This window comes from Lingula anatina, chromosome 4 (genome assembly GCF_051362555.1).
Source record: "Lingula anatina isolate TDL-2025a chromosome 4, LinAna3.0, whole genome shotgun sequence".
In the NCBI taxonomy this organism is placed as follows: domain Eukaryota; kingdom Metazoa; phylum Brachiopoda; class Lingulata; order Lingulida; family Lingulidae; genus Lingula; species Lingula anatina.
The window spans coordinates 9,495,599-9,508,318 of record NC_141770.1 but is presented as its reverse complement, the minus strand read 5'-3'; the positions used below and the strand labels follow the sequence as shown (position 1 = coordinate 9,508,318).

At 34.9% G+C, this 12,720-nt stretch overlaps 1 pseudogene; it reads right to left on the bottom strand.

The window, feature by feature from the left end:
- Positions 1–9,683: 9,683 nt before the first annotated feature.
- On the bottom strand, positions 9,684–12,636 carry LOC106159433 (casein kinase I pseudogene; annotated as a pseudogene).
- Positions 12,637–12,720: the final 84 nt, after the last annotated feature.

Sequence of the window (12,720 nt, the reverse complement as noted above, 5' to 3'; positions counted from 1 at the left end):
CTGGTTTTCTCCTCCACTGTGAGCATTCCATTCACTTAAATGAACATATGCATCACTAATCAAGTATAGTTATCCGATTACAGGCTTCAGTTAACTTTTGCGGTTTTGAGGTCTGTTTGAATTTTTACCTCACCTGGATTTCTAACCATCTGTGACAATTGAGGACTCTGCAGGTTGCCATCTGAGGTAATGGCACCATGGCCAGTGAGGAAATGATTATATTTATATTCCTAGAATATGCCACCATGTGTAAAGTCATATGAGCCTGCTTTTGAACCATTCTAATTGACATCAGTTGACTAAAAAAACTACCTGATCATCACATATAAGAAAAAAAAAATCCCCAGTGGTACAGGGTCTGGTTCTCATGGCTTTGTACAGGAGAGTCCCGCCTTAGATTTTGATCCACTGACATCACCCTAACTCTAAACTACTGGCTACTGGCCTGCTTTGATTGTCACTTGGATTCCTTATTTTAACAGTTTAGTTTGGTGACTTACTGCCAGTTGAGACTACCCAGTCAGATTGTTCAGTGAAATTGATCTTAATCAAGAATACAGCTATTATTATTATAAAAAAAAATTTCATGTAAAATGGGTCTTCCCTCTGTAAAAAAAAAAAAAAATTAAATAGAAGTCAACATAATTTTCGATCTTCTTTACTCTATCAATTGTAACACCTTTCTCATCATCATAATTTTTCTGACAATCATCATCATCATATTCTTAACTCATTGTTAATACAGTACCAAGACGATACAAAATTAATAATATAAGAAAAATCCTGATTTTTCTTCATATAAATATTTTCTAACTTCATATATTAAATTTTTGTTAGTAACTAGGACTCATATCTCATGCATTATTGGTCAACATAATCAGAGCAAATCAATTTCCAAACATCAATGACATTCAGAGCATTTTGAAAAAGATTGGAAATACTGATTAATCAATTAATCAAATACAAGCACCTGTTCTTTCCCTGTGCAATATGTTTTTGCACATTAGATACTTTACACATTAAACTTGTAATGAATATAGATTGCAGTATCAAAACTGTCATAAAAATGTTCATAATACATGACATACATATTTGTTACAAAGAGAAAGGTTGCCATTTATCTATTTTACGTTGTGAGGTGCACTTCTCTGTTTCCCATCATTTTGAGAGATTTTCAGCCTATAAGTCTGGTGTAAAAAATCTAAATGCATGGAGCCCCCTTACTCAATATGGCTGTTTACCTTGGTTATTTTTGATTGGTCTAAACAGTAAGAAGTGAGAGGAAAAACACCCCACTCCCAGAATAATTGCATGTTAGGATCATTAAAAAAAAAAAAAAAATGCGCAAAGAAAGTAACTCACATTTGAGAAATTAGGGCCCCAGTCTTAAAGCCAAGTCCTACTTGCTGAATATTTAACAAAATGACCAAGATGCTGTAATACTTGTATGACAACCTATAGCAGTTAAATCTAATCCATGCAGAAATACAGGTGTCTACACTGTACCAATATTATAAATTTTGCTATATGCACCATGGTGTAATTCTATTGTTTACACTTATGATAAATGCCATTAACTGCAACCATTGATCTGACTGAAAACATCTTTATAGTTTTGTTGGGAACAAGACAAATTCAAGAAAAATATATAATGTTGGAAACACACAGATGTTGAAGTTGGTTACCCTGCAAATTTGCCTATTAGAAAATAAAGATTAATTAATTATCAAAATTTTACACAACACCCAATCAGGTTGAGGACCTTGGTTATGGCATGCTCCACGCGACATGATTTAAAATTATCTATCACACTATAACCCGCTCAATATAATGCTTTTCACAACCCAATGCCAGAAGTAGATCACAATGAAGGGCAACACCCATATTAGCATGACAGCAAATAATTAAGTTATAAGGCAGTTTGCACATATTATTCATCAACAAGATTCCGACAAACACTGGTTTATCAAATGCAATATCTACTGGCTCAATAATGGCTCTAATATATGCATAGACTAAATGCCTCATCTTCCCTAAGCTTTTGATTATCATATATTGCATTCTGATTATTATAATGCCCGTTTCTGCTCATCTCATTGCATTTTTCTTTTTATTTGTTGTATACCAATAAAACAAAACTGTGTGTTTAAATTATTGTTTTTCTTTTTATCAAGAGCTTGTAAAATATGTAGGTATTACCTCCAATATTTCTGTGACTGTCAGTCACCATCATCAGGGAGTAAATGACTAGGGTCATTTTATAACAGGGGTGGATCCAGAGCCATTTACTGACAGTCTTCCAAATTTTCTTTGTTGATTCATCCTCCAATTCTGACCGTCTTCCAACAGAAAAAATTAGATACCCGTCAATGTAAACGTGAAAATCTGACCGTCTTCCGGAAGACCCAGAAGACGGCCTAAATCCGGCCCTGTATAAGCTCTTGATAAAAAGAAAAAACTATAATCTAAATTGATACATACAGAGCAAATGAAACTGTTCTCTCATAACTGTGTGTGTGTGTGTGTGTGTGAGAGAGAGAGAGAGAGAGAGAGAGAGAGAGAGAGAGAAGTCCATTCACTCACACACACACAGGAAGAGAGAGAGATAAAGGTCCATACAGATGATGAAACAACCAATTAAAGTTCTTAGCATGTGCTAATTTAGGTGGTCGTAATTTGTCCATGGCCGGTTCACCTCTAGTGCACATGTTGAGCTGGCACCAAGTAGCACCTTGCAATACTAGCCGAGTGGAATACCCAGGGCACTCACCTTTGACCTATCCCCATGTGAAGAGGAGTTCAACCATGGGAGAGAAAAAGAAAAAAAAAACTTTTTATTGCACATTTTTCTTTTCAAATCCTGTTTTCTTTTATGTAGCCTGTAACCATGGCATGGTGTGTCGTTAAAAATTGGAAGGAAATAGTAGCAGTGGAAATAAGATTACGAGAAAAAAAATCCTGAACATAAATTACTAGTAAAGTTACAGTTCATTAAGGGTGAAATTAATTAGTTTGGGATATTCCGAATCATGTTAAACAGGCCTGGGCAAAGCAAATGCTTCTGTTTAAAACTGTTATTACAGTAGTCAGATTATGGTATAGGGTGTTTTTGTCATTACAGAGATTGAATTCATAAGAACTTAATCAATAGATGATCAAAAATGTGTATCAGTAAATTTTAATGTATAGAGTTTTAAACCAACTGCCCCTTCCATGCTGTCTATACTCATCTGTTGTGATCCAGGTTTTATCACAACAAATAATCAAATAAATAAATGCATAAATAAATAAAATTTAAAAATAAACAGAGAAAAAAACAAGGCAGCAAAGCTGTCAAATGTACAGACAAAAAACAGAAAATAAAGATGCAAAAAAGGTCATTTGGTCAATTTTGATGCAATAATAAATAATGCTTATAATAGCACTGTCAGTCAACACTGAATTTTAATCTTGCACAACAGGTAACATGGTCAATAACAGGAGCATACCCAGAGATATTTTCTGACAGTATTACAAAGTATCTATGTTGATCCATCCTCCATTTTGATGGTCTTCCAACAGAAAAAAATAGATACCAGTCAATATAAACTTAATAACCTGACTGTCTTCCGGAAGACCCAGAAGATGGTCTCAATCCACCCCTTCAATAAGATTACAGTTTCAGGACCATGAGAGTTCAAATTCACATTATGAAAGTCTCAATATTTGAAAAATGATGACAGTGCATAAAATAATATTACATAATGTTTAAAGACATAAAAAACAATACAACTGCTTATGTAGAAATACAGAAAATGTGCAGAGCCCCAGGCAGATGAGAGTTAAAAGTCACAAATGCAAGTGTTTGAGAAAAAATTATAAAGGAAAACAACAAAACTAGAAAAGCACTTTGAGAGTGCAGACCTCTGCCAAGGCAGCAATTGTTGATTATTATTGATAATTGATTGATTATTGATCCGGACCACCACCAAAAATTAATCATTGTCCTCTTTGGCCCACTTCCAACAGTTCCTGAAAATTTCTGCAAAATCGGTCCATAACTTTTTTGTGTTATGTGGATGACAGACAAACAGGGGTGAAAATATAACCTCCTTGGCAGAGCTTGAGGTAAATACAATTCCAATGAAGATGCTATTCAAACTTTTATTTAATCTTCCAGTTTGATATATATATATATATATATATTTAAAACTTATTTGCAATATTAAACAAAATTTACCTGCATAATTATCACTCCTTCCTTATTATTAATCTAGCAGAGAGCTTTACCTTTGGGAGTTTACAGGGAAATATCAACAAGTGTGCTTTACGTAATCTCATTTAATGGCCTATTAAAGCAAATGACTTTATAACTCTGAAATTAATCTAGTGATACCCAAGGGTAATTTACAGACTGACCCACTCAAAGGTCTTCAGGCCCATAAGTCACACCTTAAGAAAAGCACAAAACCATAATGCCCAAAATAGGAGACTACCAATCCTGATGCAATAATACATTATGTTTAACTGCACAGTCAACATCAACTTATGCACAACAGGTCACACAGACGAAAGTAAAAGCATAAGGCTCCAGGCCCATCAGAGTTCAAGTTTATACTTAGAAAGTGCCAGAATGAGAAAAATGAAAATTTCACAAAAAATGCATAAATACAATAAACATGATAATCCAATAGAGCTGGTTTTCTCATGAGCTGAAGGCCAATCCTAAAAATCGTACTTGTAAGTTTAAAATTATAATAAGTGGCACAGTTTTCTTTTCATAATGTTTGCAGTAGCAGTGCAAAAAGATTGTTGTCAATTTTGATGTAACATTACATAATAAATTAGAGAATAATTATCACCAATTTTTGTTTATTGAATATAAATAGGATGGACATGTAGAAAATATGATTACCATTTGGCTTCATGTCCATGGGAGCTCCGAGTCCCACAATGAATATGCCAAAAAGATAATGAATATTACACTAAAATGTATAACTTCCAGAAAAAGAAGCCAATTAGACTGCTTTTCTACCTCAGGCTGCATTTTAGTCCTGCGTTTCTTTTTTGAAAGTTTGACAGTCATAAGTAACACAGGTTTCCCATAATGGTCATCAAGGCAGCAGCACCAAAAATTGTGTTTTCTTCTATTTTGATGCAACATTTCATAATGCTTAACAGCATAATGACCATCGATTTTTAATAATAAAATATAAGTGTCATGAATTTTCACAAAATGTGACTAGCATGGGTCTTCAAGCCCGTGGAGGTTCTAAGTCACACCTTGGAAATGCCAATATGTGAAAAATTAAATTTTCACAAAAAACTGTTTAATTGCCAGAAAAATTTACCAAACAGACTGCATTGCCTACTGAAGCTGTATTTTAGTCCCATGTTTCTTTCCTGTAAGTTTGAGAACAGTAAGTGACATGATTTTCCTTAAATGGTCATCATGGGAGCAGTGCCCAAAATAGGGGTTTCTTCAAATTTTGATGGAATATTACATAATGTTTTACAGCATAATGACCATCAATTTGTAATTATAAAATATTAGTATCATGGTTATTCAGAAAATGTGACAAGCAAAAGTCTTCAGGCCCATGGAACTTCAAAGTCACATATTGAAAATGCCAAAATGTAAACAAGACAGCACTGTTCTGAAATGGGTTTATTTCCATTTTTAACACTTTTTTAACATAAAACAAAATAAACAGTTTACTGCCATTTTTATATGACCAATGAAGAAAATTGATGAGATGGGAAAACTATCAATAGAACAGTGTTAAATGTCCAACTTCCTCCATTCTGAGATTCTGAACATAGTGGATGAATGCATCTGACAAACTGCAATGATATGAGTTTATTTCCATTTTTGACACTTTATTACACAATACATGATAACAAGTTTACCATCATTTTTAAAAAATCAACTAACAATGTTGTAAAGATGCAGGAAATGTCAAACAAACACTTTTACGTATCTTATTAGTTCAATAATGAGACTGTTAACATGCCTAAGAATTGAATGTGAGGAAATGTGAAAAAACAGCATAACTTCTAAAATAATGAACTGATTATGCTGATTTTCAAACTCAACCTGCGTTTTAGTAAGATTGGCCCCTCCTGTGAGTATAATGACAATTGGCCAATCTGTTTTTCTTATATTGTGTTATCAGTGTTGCATATATACTGAAAAAAGTGAAAAAACAGCATAAATTCCCTATAAGTGACCCGATCGTGCTGATTTTCGAACTTGACCTGCGTATTATGAATATTTATCAGTTCTGTAAGTTTCAAGCCAAAAGGTAAAATGGTTTTCCACTTATCGTGTTATCGGTGCTGCACATATGCTGAAAAAAGAGAAAAAATAGCCTAAATTCACTAAAAATGACCCAATCACGCTGATTTTCGAACTTGATCTCCGTATTATGAATATTCATCAGTTCTGTAAGTTTCAAGCCAAAAGGTAAAATGGTTTTCCACTTATCGTGTTATCGGTGCTGCATATATGCTGAAAAAAGTGAAAAAACAGCATAAATTCCATATAAGTGACCTGATCATGCTGATTTTCGAACTTGACCTGCGTATTATGAATATTCATCAGTTCTGTAAGTTTCAAACAAAAAGAAAAAACAGTTTTCCACTTATCGTGTTATCGGTAAAAGTGCACGGCGACGACGGCAACGACGGCGACGACGGCGACGGCGACGACAGACGCAGATGACGGCTATATGTACAGACACATCTGTGTCTGTACATAAAAAGGCATTCTCACTCTGATACTCATGGATTTCGCATTTAGTCATGTTAATTGTGAAAAAGTCTGAGAACTTAACATAAATAGATTAATTTTGAAATAAAATATTGTCCTCTCGTCTTCAGTTGACAGAATGATGAAGGGTATAATCCTGTAGAAAAAAAGGAAAGGTGGTTCAAAATGAAGAAATGGGCTGATGCAGAAATTAATAACATCTAAAATTAATCTCTTTAGATCATTTATGAACTGAATAACACAATGCCACATGCTGTTACACAAGATTTAAAAATTTGTTTTCAATTTAAAGATTTCATCTCAGAAGAGAAGTAGCACCATTGAGCAATTATCTTGGGTGGTGGTTAAGGCTATCATGGAGTCTATAATATAATAATTATTGTAACATGTGTGCTCATTTCCCATAACTATGCAACTCTTTCTGATAATTACCTATTTTGTTAGGATTGCAGTTGTCTCATTACAAATACATCTACGTAAATACTTAAGCTACTTTTCAAAGAAAAGCCTACACAACTCTTCTTCATCATTCACAGCAATTCAGATAATACATCGAGTCCTCTTTATACATAGAGAAATGCTTCATGGAGTTCATGACTGTAAAATAGGAGACTTACCTAAATGCTATGCCAACACGCACACTTCTTAGAGATAATAACTCTTCGTATGAGATATATATTTCACAATAAAAACATAGTGAAGAACTCAAAGAAATATAATATATTCTGTTTTACCACAAAAATGACAGTTATAGCTGTCATACTGTTATCTGAGCTTGACTTTAGACCACGTGACTGTACTCTGTTATAATCTCTTAAGAGATTATAACAAAAAAACAAACTTTTTAGAAAAAAACCAGGGACTAACTTTGAATGTAAAAATGGATTTATTAATCATTGGTAAGTATGGAAAAATTGTTGTTTACTCCAGGAAAATTCATTTTTTGGCCAAAACAAAAGAGTTATTATCCCTTTAACTTATAAATTGATTATAATAACACAATAATCGACACTGTACCGACATGTCACATTCATCACAATGAAAAATACCAATTATACACATGCATCTCTCAATCATGAACTAGTATATCACAAATCCATGTACACATGTACATCAAACCCATATTTACAGAATAAAAGAGTAAACGTTTACATAATATGAAAACCACTTGAAAGGGTTTTGCCCTCATCATTGTTGAAAAACAAATATCATGGCAGTTTCTCAATAAATTCAAAGTTAAATGAGAAATTATTTTTCCAAAAACTGCTTTTTGAATCAATAATTATGTCACATAAGACATTGCTAAAATGATTTGAGAAACAAGTTGGTTCAAAATATGAAAGCATCATTTCGTGAAGAATTTAAATATTGATTGCTGTTAAAAAGAGAAAAATATTGATATTTGAAATTTATGAACAATAACCGTATGTTCCAAGGCCATCACATATTTACGTGTTGTAGAGTATTGAGACCTATCAACCACAACTTTGACTGCACGGAAGGTCAAAGATACCATATTAGCTATCGTTGCATGCCTTTTTGAAAGGCCATTGAAATACTGCTATTGGTACTCTGAATGTACTATTCCCTAAGATAACTCTGACAAGAGTGACCTAAAGGGGCGGAGCTGGATAATCACACCATTCCCTTTTATAACACCCTCTCAGTTCTTTATTTTTTAAGAAACTAACTATGGTACGCTTTGGTTAAAGAAAATTAAAGCACTTTTGATATTTTTCATTTCATCACCCATGGAATTGAATGAAATATTTATCTACCCCAAAACACTATGACTGGGTTCCCATACCTAGATCGATCTAACAGGATTGATTCACTTCCGAGGGGTTTCTCACTAAATTGCTTTCAGCTTAAGATAATTAATTACCCCCTAGCAGCTTTAGCTGGTGTGACAGACATCTAAGCCGCTTAAGCTGAAAGCAACTTAGCAAGAAACCCCTCGAATATAGATCGATAGGGTATGGGAATGGTCACTATGAAGGGTCCAAATGATTTGCTCACCAACTAACCCCCCCCCCCCCCCCCAATTATTTGTGTATGAAACAGGCTTTTCTTTTACAAATTGGCAAAATGAATTTATGCTTAGCTTCTTCAACAAGTGCCATTTTAGGGTGGGAGATCTTTGATGTAAAAAATCATATGTTAAAGAGTCCTGAGATTTTGGAAATCCTATAGGGCTACGTTTCATGTCTGTAAGCTTTCTCATCAACTTTAATATTAAGACAAGCTTTTGAATTTATCACAATTACTTTTTTTTCAAAATTAAAAGAAACATGAAGTGAAAAATAATCAAATTCTAGTATTAGCTAAAATAAATAAATGAGAAAAATAATTCAAGTAATGAGCAAGAAAATTGCAACAACAAAATAGCTGTTTAGACACAGAAAACACCATAATTGAAATAATCAACTTTTTATATCAAATCAGTTTTGGGACCAAAGATAACACCACTTCCAAATGGTCCCAAAGCAATTTCACTATTGGGAACTTTTAACTCATTCACTTTACCATTTAATACTTTAATTAAAGATTGCATAAAAATTATTACTCACGAGATAATGTCTGGGCCACATGCCAAAAAAAAAAAACAGCGAGCTATATTTTGCCTTACGCAATTTAGCTCACACACTTAACTTGCTGCCTTGCAGACACGCAATTTTGAAATCACTGTAAAGTACCTGAAAGTTAAAATCCCTCGTGGATGACCATAATATGTCCAATAATACTGTCAAAGCCTAAAAGGCATATTGGATTTTGGGGTTTCAGTTATCAACAATAGCTTTCAAATAGGGGAGGTGGGAAGGGATCTAATTAAGGTCCGATGCAGTTTATACACCATCAGGTAAAGGAGAAAATTTTGACTTCAAATAATAAGCACACAATTGAATGAAAATAAAAATATAAAGATAATCAGTTACAATGAAGTATTTTATGATTCAGATAAATCACACAATATTTGTCTTGCACCAAGTGAAAAAAAAAATCAATATCTTGCGTCTGCTTCAGGGCACTAATAGTATTCTGGGCCCATTCTCTTCAGCTATGTACTCAATAACAATAACATCTACATTGCTAGTCTGACATCATCTTGAACACATAAACCCTGAATACCATTAGTGAACATACTGCCCTGGATAGGAGACTTGTTTTCATAATGCAGTACTCGATCATGAGCATATTTTGACATTTATCCAGCGAGTCAATTTGCTGAAATCAATGAAAAAAGATTCAAAACATAACAGTAAAAACGTTTTCCATTTTCTGTAACCAAAAAGTCTTATTTTTAGCAACTGGCAATTAAAAAAGAGAAATACTTGCTCTAGTTTCCGACTATGCCGGATTAAAAGCATTGACATATACTGTATTGATTGTTGCTATCTGCCAGACTGCTTCTCGCCCATTTAGGTATAGATTATAGATTCCACATAACCTTTCAACATTAATGGTGCATAATATAAACACAAATTCAGGTTTAATCATAAATGCCAAATCCACAATAACTCTACATAGAAAGTTAGTATTCTTAAATCAGACGCTTTGTCCAACAATGGGGACGAGAGAAATTATCTGGAAGAACCTTTATAGACTAGTGAATAATCCTATAGACCTTCTGTTACTTGTGTTATCAGCATCATAACTCAGTCACTTTGTCCAATTATTCTGCAATTATCTTCATTGCAGAATCTAAATAAGCGTGCAATTCCTGACGATACATCAGCCTCTGTCTGTGTAATTTTTGTATTCACCCATTATCTGAATAAATTTAACTTGCACTCATTACATTTTGAAAAAAAAATCATTTTGATTTTAAAGTCAATTTGAAAATTTTATTTTTACAGCAATTTGTCTTTCTCATTCTTTCATGAGGCAATTTTAAGCCTAATTAGGAAAACAACTTATTGACAAATTATATCTTATTAACAAACCCCATTGCAGTGAACAATATGCATTAGTATATGAAATATCACTTCTTTCATGATTTCAACCACTAATATACCTATATGCATTATCACAATTAAGGATAACTGAAGGCTTTAACACCTGGGTATTTTTTTCTCCTTTTTTGCACCATAAATTACAACACAACCTTTTACTTATCAATGCAAAATAGCACTCCTCTTTTGGAAGGTCAATTCTTAAATGTCAGTACTGCTCACTTGTCTGTCTGTCCATCTATTGCGTGCAGTCCTCGCCACAGCAGTATATTTGCACTCTGCAACTTCTCATCAAGACTGACAACTTTGCTAGAAATCCACAACAAATATCTACGACCACATGTAAGACACCACTGTGCAGGGTATTCCAAGCTCCTCTGAATCCTGTTCACCTTGGCAATGTACACCTCACAAAGGCCATACATTAACTGGCATGCATTCTTCCTTTCTTTCTTTCTTTCTTTCTTGTTGACCAGTAAAGCGTTGTACAAATTACAACAGGCTTCAAACACAGCTCGACTAACACTCTTCAAAATGGCACCAAATGTATTTCACTTCTTTACTCAGAAGCAAAGCAACATGCCTCAAAGCCCACCCAGACTGCCTACAGAGTGCAGTAGATGGTGCACCAATGAAACAAGCAATAAATGGTCTCAGAGGTCTTCTGTACCTCTTGTAATATTATAGTCCTGTATTCAAGTGTCACACCATTTTGATATTAGAAGTGTATGACGAGTTTTAACAATCGTGTGTTATGCACGAGAAGTCTTTGATCACATACTGATTGAGCAGGTTTAATGTTCAATGGCCCCCTGTCGGGTTGACGGGCCGGGCCGAGCCAGAATTGCCTACATGAACAGCAGCAGCTTTCTGCTTCAGCATGGTCCAATCAAAAGTGTAGTCATATTGGTAATTCAAAGTGCGAAACAAGATGCGGAATAGCTGGCGTAAGTACATGTAATCGGGATTTTCATCAAATCTTAGGCCTCGGCTGTAGTTGAGGTACATGGCAAATTCTGCTGGGAAACCTTTGCACAAGACTTCCACTGGAGTGGACATCTTTTTCTCACTGATGCGCTCGTATTTTTGCTTTTTCGTTGCAGCTTTCAACCCCTGCCATGGCAGACTGCCACGATTGAAATACATGAGCACGTATCCAAGGGACTGCATGTCATCGCGACGACTTTGCTCAATCCCCATGTGAGCATTGATACTGGCATAGCGTGCTGTGCCAGTCAAGTTTTTGTCTTCTCGATATGGGATGTGAGTGCGAGAGTGTGAGTCGCGGTACTTTTTGGCCAGACCAAAGTCAATCAAAAACACTTTGTTGCAATGCCTGCCAATGCCCATGAGGAAATTATCGGGTTTAATGTCACGATGAATAAAATTCTTGTTGTGGACATATTCAATGCGTCCTATCATCTGGTCTGCCAACATTAGCACCGTCTTCATTGTGAATCGCCTGGATACAAAGTTAAACAAATCCTCCAGGGAGGGACCAAGGAGGTCCATGACCAAAGTGTTATATTCTTTCTCCAGCCCGAACCAACGAATGTGAGGAATACCTATCCCTCCCTGCAAAATCTTGTAGACCTTGCTTTCGTAAAGAAGCTGAGGATGCCGCGCTTTGAGGGGCTCCAATTTGACCGCAACTTCCTCCCCATTTGATATGTTTATCCCCAAGTAGATGTCCCCAAACGAACCACTCCCTATTTTTCTTATCAAACGATACTTTTGTCCAACTATGAACTCCGACTTGCTAGTGGGCCTGTCGCTTCCGCTATCCATCCTTGACGATTTCATCGAATCGAGTTTGAAAGCCCACGAAGACGGGGCTTAATTTTTTTGCAAAGGATAAAAGTATTTTTCTGCTTGTGTAGCTGCTGCCAGCATCTTTACAAAGTCGCACTGAGTTGCCATGCGCAATGACCTTGGAGCTAAAATAAAGATTGTGATTAAGGGGGCGGCAAGAAATTGTAGTAAAATAAATGCTAAACTTATAAAATTTATCAATAG